General features: G+C 44.3%; 1 protein-coding gene across 1 annotated transcript in view; it reads left to right on the top strand.

Annotated features, from left to right (window-relative positions):
- The window catches only part of LOC139718362 (origin recognition complex subunit 5-like), a 299,115-nt gene that overhangs the window by 282,865 nt on the left and 9,447 nt on the right, over nucleotides 1-6,803 (top strand). The gene's annotated exons all lie outside the window — the stretch shown is intronic.

The raw sequence follows: 6,803 nt of genomic DNA, 5'->3' as shown, positions 1-6,803 counted from the left end.
TATATGGTATAAATGATTAAATGGCAAGCCAATAAATGCATCATAAAGGTGATACATCGTATCATATCCATGTTTTGGGGACAAAAGACATTACCGGTATAAAAATAGCACTGAAGAGGCGAAGCACCAGCGTTTTCAGGATGAAAAGATGAAACGAATAAATTGTGTTCATGCATTCATGTACCTGGTATAGAAACTTCAAGCATGTTCGTATGATACATGTACAGCTGTATGTAGGCCCTATATACATGTATGTACACACGCATGTTGGCTGTGAACTAAGAGTACAAAATTACAATGGTTGTGTGGATGTGTGTCAGTGTTTGTGTGTGTGTTGTGTACATGCTAACTTCCCCTGTAACGGTATCATGGTATAATGTATGGTGGGAGTCAGCATCATGAATACAAAATTCTCATACTTGTTGTGAGTTGTAGATATTACCAAGAAAAAAAATGAAAAAGAAAATCTGTCGAGAAATCATGCTCAGAGAGTGCACACAAAACAAACCGCGGTACTCGAGTGACCCCCACCTCCTCATAGTTAATTATGTTTATGAATGTAGCGTAAAGCCCCCGGTTTTTGGCTGGCCTCCAGCATCCAGACACTTATCACTTCAAATATCGCATGCCAGCAAATTCTACTGTCACAAAACACACTGTATATCACATCATTTCACATACCAGGTACTTACAAAAATCCATCTAATATCCCGAATTTCACCATCAAGAACGCAGAATCTGCGCAACATTCTTCAAAGAATGCGCGAATAAAGTTCCGTGCTAAAAATCAGGGTCGCTGAAAGAGCACGAAAAATGGAGAAATATGCTGCTCTGTTGCGAGATTTTTCGCCTATCGTAAGCTCAGAGAGTGATGGTATCCTCAAAAACACAAAGAAAAACAAAATCTCCGTGGTGCCAATGCAATTACTAAATGTACAGGGGTTGAATGCAAATGCCAACTCGCCAGAATTCAGACACCAATGGGCGCTGCAATATGTCGCTGATGCACCCTGCGCCAACTAGGTATGGCGTCGCGCATTTTTCAGCGGCCTTGTACACGCATCGACATTGAACATGAATAGCGCGTGTCCGGATTCCATATAGAGAGGCTGAACGGATTCTGGTGGATTATCAAGGTGATCATTTTTTTTTATAGATTTTGTGAATCAGCCACTTTATGATGTAGATTACCGGGTAGTTAACAAAATCAACATTGAGATATTAAAAGTAGTTTGATATAGCACTATTTAACATACATAATTGTTGTAGATATATTATTTTGTAGGTATCATTTGAGTTGAACAAATACATGTATTGCAGAGTGCTTCCAATTCCAATTTGATTCAAATAAGCCAGTTTGGAGATTTAGCTCATGCATGGGCACATCGGTACGAATGACCTTTCTTTTTTCTCAGTCAGTTAGGGGCACTGCACTCGTTTTCAACGCATAGATTCTCCGTTAAGCTTTACGTAACAATTGATGGAATTCATCGATCCTGATCAAATAAAGAATGAACTGTAGACCACATGGCCAGAATGATCCTTCAAATAACACTTGGAAAAGCATCCATTTCATTAGCATACAGTTTGTATACTTTGCACTGAATGCTCATGCACAAAGTTAACTATACACAGCCCTGTCACTGTACACAAACAAGTGTAAGTCGACTTACACTTGTGTACAGCGACAGGGCTGTTAGCGCAGAGCCAGAGTGGAACTGCAAACTGGCTTATTCATGTATGTGATTGGAAATAGTAATGTACGTTTAACTTTACATGCTCTAATTATTCCCAGTGATTTTGGTGAAATTTGGTTGAGTGGAACAGATCAACATGGGATTGGTCATGGGTTTATTAAACTTTAAAGGCCTTTATTAAAAGATTACGTACCCGGCGACCAAAATCTTCAGTTACAGTTCATGAGAACAAAACTATTACCCTGTTTCTTAGTCTGGTACCGGTAACATAAAAATATATTTGTTGAGCCTAGTAGATGGCAGATGTTCATAGGCCCACATATTTTGTTTATTAAAACTGGCAGTGGTGGACAGATGCGCATGCCTGTGCAGTTTAAAGTGAAAACTAAGTTTCGGTAAGTGCTTGAGAACCCGTCTAGCACCATTTCATTTTTGCTTGCAATATATCGAAAGAGTCCACTAAGAAACTTACCTGGCTGACGCGGTTTTGCCGGAATGATGAGTCGGTTTGGAGTATTTTGAGAAAAATAATAATAGTAGGAAAACCGACTTTTATTCCAGAAGGCTCCAGACTAACTCGGTCTCGGGAAAAATTCGACCCTACTTCAGACAATTCACACGCAGTACTGGTAAGTGATCGCCACATTCTACTGGCCACTGCATAATACCAAATGAGGCCTAACTGAATGGACAGGAAAGTGCGTGCTAACGTAATCCTGTACAAAACAAAACAAAAATGACAGCGCGCGGTCTTTGGAGTTTTTGTTGTTGTTTATCAAGCGCCTTTGATTGTTAATGGGTGCGTTCGAGCGCTCTCCTAAAGTGAACTGTACCATACCGTACCGCGCTAGAGGAGCGTTCGAACGCTCCTAAAGTGTACCGTACCGTACTGTACCGAGCCAAAAGTGGATCACTTCCCGACGTGCTCCAAAAGCGTACCAAAGCGTACCATAAGTTTGTTGTAAAGCATGCGCGTATCATGTGCATACGTCACAATGCAAAAACATCATTCTCTTTGTTCGGGGCAGCTGTAAGTAGGTCAAGCGCAAGGTGAATGACCTTCTCGCTACAAACAAGCGTGACCTTTTCTAAAATTAAGTCGAGAGGTACGCTTTCTCCACAGAGCTTTCGAACGCTCCCAAACTGGCACAGTACGGTACGGTACGCTTTAGTTCAGTTCGCTTTGGTTCGCTTTAGAGCGCTCGAACGCACCCTTAGAGGTAGGCGCACACTAATTTTGCATGCGCGCAAGAGGTTTTGATGCGCGCGTTGTAACAACTCGGACCATCACTGTGAGTATATAGCCAGAACACGAAGCGCTAGTTTATACAGGCCGCTCCCATAGGACAACATACTTAGTACAATCAGAGGGACAACCATTACAACTCATCCCGCCGTCAAAGCGAAGCTGAGTTACCCCCGAGTCCGAGTTTAGCCTGACCCCGTTCGGGTAAGTACTGAGACTGAACCTTTTTTGGTTGATATTTCGCATTTTCGTCGTTACCCATCGAATATCTTGTAATAACATCGCTATCCTGCACATTTCCTAAGCATACGTTCACATTTGGGAGCGAAATTTGACAACTTTTGCAGGCGTACCAGTGCTTTGTTTGGGCTTTAATACTGGCAGTGCTAACGACACAACGTGTGTTAACCCTGTACATGTACTAGCCCGACTGGGCTGTGTATTGTCTAGACTAGTTTAGTAGTTATCTCTGTAAATACGTGGTCTACTATTACTAGAATCTTGATATTGGATGAATGATCTGAAAAACAAACAACTCACATACTCGCCTACGTGCTGTTACTGTATGCATATCAGTTCGGGAAACCCACTCACAAGGGGGGCCCCTCCTTATAAGTAACCCGTCCCCCTTATAAGTAACCCCGTCCCCCTTATAAGTAACCCCCGGGGTAGACAGAAAGATCCGTCTGTCCGGAGGACTCTTTCGTATTTTGCCATTAACGCCGTCCTCCGTAGACAGATGGAAGGTTGTAGTACCCATTGCTGTGTGGATGTTCTTAACCACTGTCTCTATGGAAAATTGGGTGAGGTACCTCACCCTTCTCGATTGCGTCTAATTCACGGCCCTAGGTCGGCAAATTTAAGCTTGAATAGTTAAATCAACTATTCAAGAATAGACTACACTCACCAGATTAATGAACAATCCAATATTTCGGTCGAATTTTCAACGCAAAACACACATCAACCAGCCCGTCGCGTCGTCACGTTCAAACTGCAGAAACATACAGTATGAATCTATTAGCCAATCACATGCGAGGTAGTTTCTACGTGTTTTTTTTACTTAATAAAGTACCTCGCATGTGATTGGTTAACAGATTCAAAATGGCGACCTACAGCTAGCGAACGGCGATGTTGCGATATGGATAAAATTTCTGCATTATAACCGCGTTACTGTGAGTATTTCGATTGCAAAATGTGAGAAATTAACCCCAAATATTGCTGCATAATGTGTCATGTCATGTCAAACTTGTTTGAATATAAAAAAGCTGTCTGAAATTTGGTTTATCGTAACGTTTGATCTGTGCGCTACTGCCACACAGGAGCTGGCATCATTGACTTCGGTCTGTATACGGAGGGGATCCGTGAAGCCAGACGCAGTCTCCGCGGAACATTCCCCGACGGACAGATACAGACCGATCTTTCGGTCAACCCCCGGGGCACCCCTTATAAGGAGTCTCCACGCTTTTTTGCAATGCAACGCGAAAATGAAAGGACTGCGGCAATTCGCTTGATTATGTCCATAAAGCTTCACAAGTTTCCTAGTTACTCACGAAATTTGAGCAAAATCGGTTTGAGGCATCATATCTAAAACCATGGATTTAAATGCGATGTCAAACGACCCATGCGAATGCTGAAATGCGAGCGATTACTGGCGTGAGTGTCGCCAGGGGCGGCGGCGCGGCAATGCTTGAGTGCAGACGTGGCGACTGAGTACGAAAGTCTCCGTACTCAGTCGCCACGTCTGCACTCAAGCATTGCCGCGCCGCCGCGCCTGGCGACACTCACGCCAGTAATCGCTCGCATTTCAGCATTCGCATGGGTCGTTTGACATCGCATTTAAATCCATGATTTTAGATATGATGCCTCAAACCGATTTTGCTCAAATTTCGTGAGTAACTAGGAAACTTGTGAAGCTTTATGGACATAATCAAGCGAATTGCCGCAGTCCTTTCATTTTCGCGTTGCATTGCAAAAAAGCGTGGAGACTCCTTATAAGGGGTGCCCCGGGGGTTACTTATAAGGGGGACGGGGTTACTTATAAGGGGGACGGGTTACTTATAAGGAGGGGCCGGCATACTCGTGAAATAGGCCCCACCACTGCGTGTCCATACAAATACTACGGCGGCTCGCCTGTTTATACTCGTGAATTCAGCCCCACCGTGTGGCGTTCATCGGTAGATAAGCACGGCGGTGGGGCTTTCTTCCACAGTATAATACTCGTGAATGCGGCCCCACCAAACGGCGTTTACGCGAGATGCATACGGCGGTGGGGCCGATTTCCACAGCATAGCATCTTTCGTCCTCCCTTTCTCCCGTTTTTTTCTTTGGTCTTCTCCTTTTTATTCTCGGAAGGACTCCCTAATGTCCCTTGACTAATTTAATGGCCAATTTAATCATAAATACAACCCTACCTAACCCTAAACCCTAACCCTAACCTAACCTTGCTTGCTAACGCACGGGTGCACGCGCACTGCGGTGGGGCCTATTTCACGATTTTGCCGAGGGGCCCCCCTTGTGAGTGGGTTTCCCGAACTGATATAGTATATGCATACAGTAACAGCACGTAGGCGAGTATGTGAGTTGTTTGTTTTTCAGATCATTCATCCAATATCATACGAACAACTCACATACTCGCCTACGTGCTGTTACTGTATGCATATACGGCACGGCCTCATACCTAGATCCTGCGAACCTTTTTCACTGAAGATCTACCGTCAGAAGAGGCCGACGTAACCCAAGCAGGGCAGTGTAGCCTGAATTTTATGACTACAATGACGTAGACACAGTATACTGACTGCCTGGGAAAAGGAGCTAGGGTAGGGCCATGGCCATCAACCACCGGAGCGCGAGTCGCGGGAATCCCCGTGTGAACGTCAAACCACAGCTCGTCGTACGCGCGACTGTTTGGAAACTTCGGGTGCATGGTGTGGTGGGTGAGCTGAGCCGTGTTTTCATTTCTTGACCCACGTGCGCAAGTAGAGTGCACACACGTACACACACAGCACAGCTACTGAATGTAGAATTAAAAGCACAGTGATGGTGCTGTACCTACCGCATGCATGCGCATTTACATTCGACACGCGCCATCTCATTGCATGCATGCATGGATATGGCGCATGTGTGTTTTGTGAGCGCGTCAGATTTCAAAGTAAGCGCGCGGATCGAATTCTCTTGATCTTACCATAAAACCAGGTAGGAGTGGTTCGTTAGGTAAGTTAACATTTTCTACTCGTTTTAAACGTGCTTTTTTGGTTGAAGTAGTGTTTAGTAGTAACTTTTGACATTAGTGTTTAGCGTTTTGAATATACAACATACTGAGACTGAGAGCTGGTACGGTGGTGCTTTGCAGTGCAGTGGTGCCTGGTGGTGTAGCGACAAGCAAACTTACAACATGAACAAGGCCCAAAACAACGCCAAGGGCAAGGCAAAGCTAACTCCAACTGGGGTCGCTATAGTGCAGTAAGGCCCCAAGGCCAAGAAGGGCAAGGGCAACAAGGCCTACCACAGAAAAGGCCTAAAGTTGCTAGGCCAGCAGTTACACAGTTAAATTTATATGTGGGAGCTTTTAATAGATTGCTTGTTTGAAGCAATTTTTGTGCAGAGTTATCTCTCATTGAAATGTTCTGGAATGACTGCATGGAAGATCAGATTGTATTCAGCCTCAGCTCAGGGATAACTGCACACTGGAAACAGAAAACATAGATAGGTCTAACCAGTTAACGTTAGAGTAAAATATCCCGTTTGCGGCAGTTTAAGCATTGTTAAGGGTTTTTCTAACCCCGGGACGCTCCGTATACACAGTTACACACTGCGTGTTGGGGCTGGTCGCAGTCAGGGTTTTTCCAACTTGTAAACAAATC

Source organism: Diadema antillarum, unplaced genomic scaffold, assembly GCF_040938485.1.
Source record: "Diadema antillarum isolate AM-2024a unplaced genomic scaffold, OU_Dant_1.0 scf00000093, whole genome shotgun sequence".
Taxonomy (NCBI): Eukaryota; Metazoa; Echinodermata; class Echinoidea; order Diadematoida; family Diadematidae; genus Diadema; species Diadema antillarum.
This window is presented reverse-complemented; position numbering and strand designations above follow the sequence as displayed.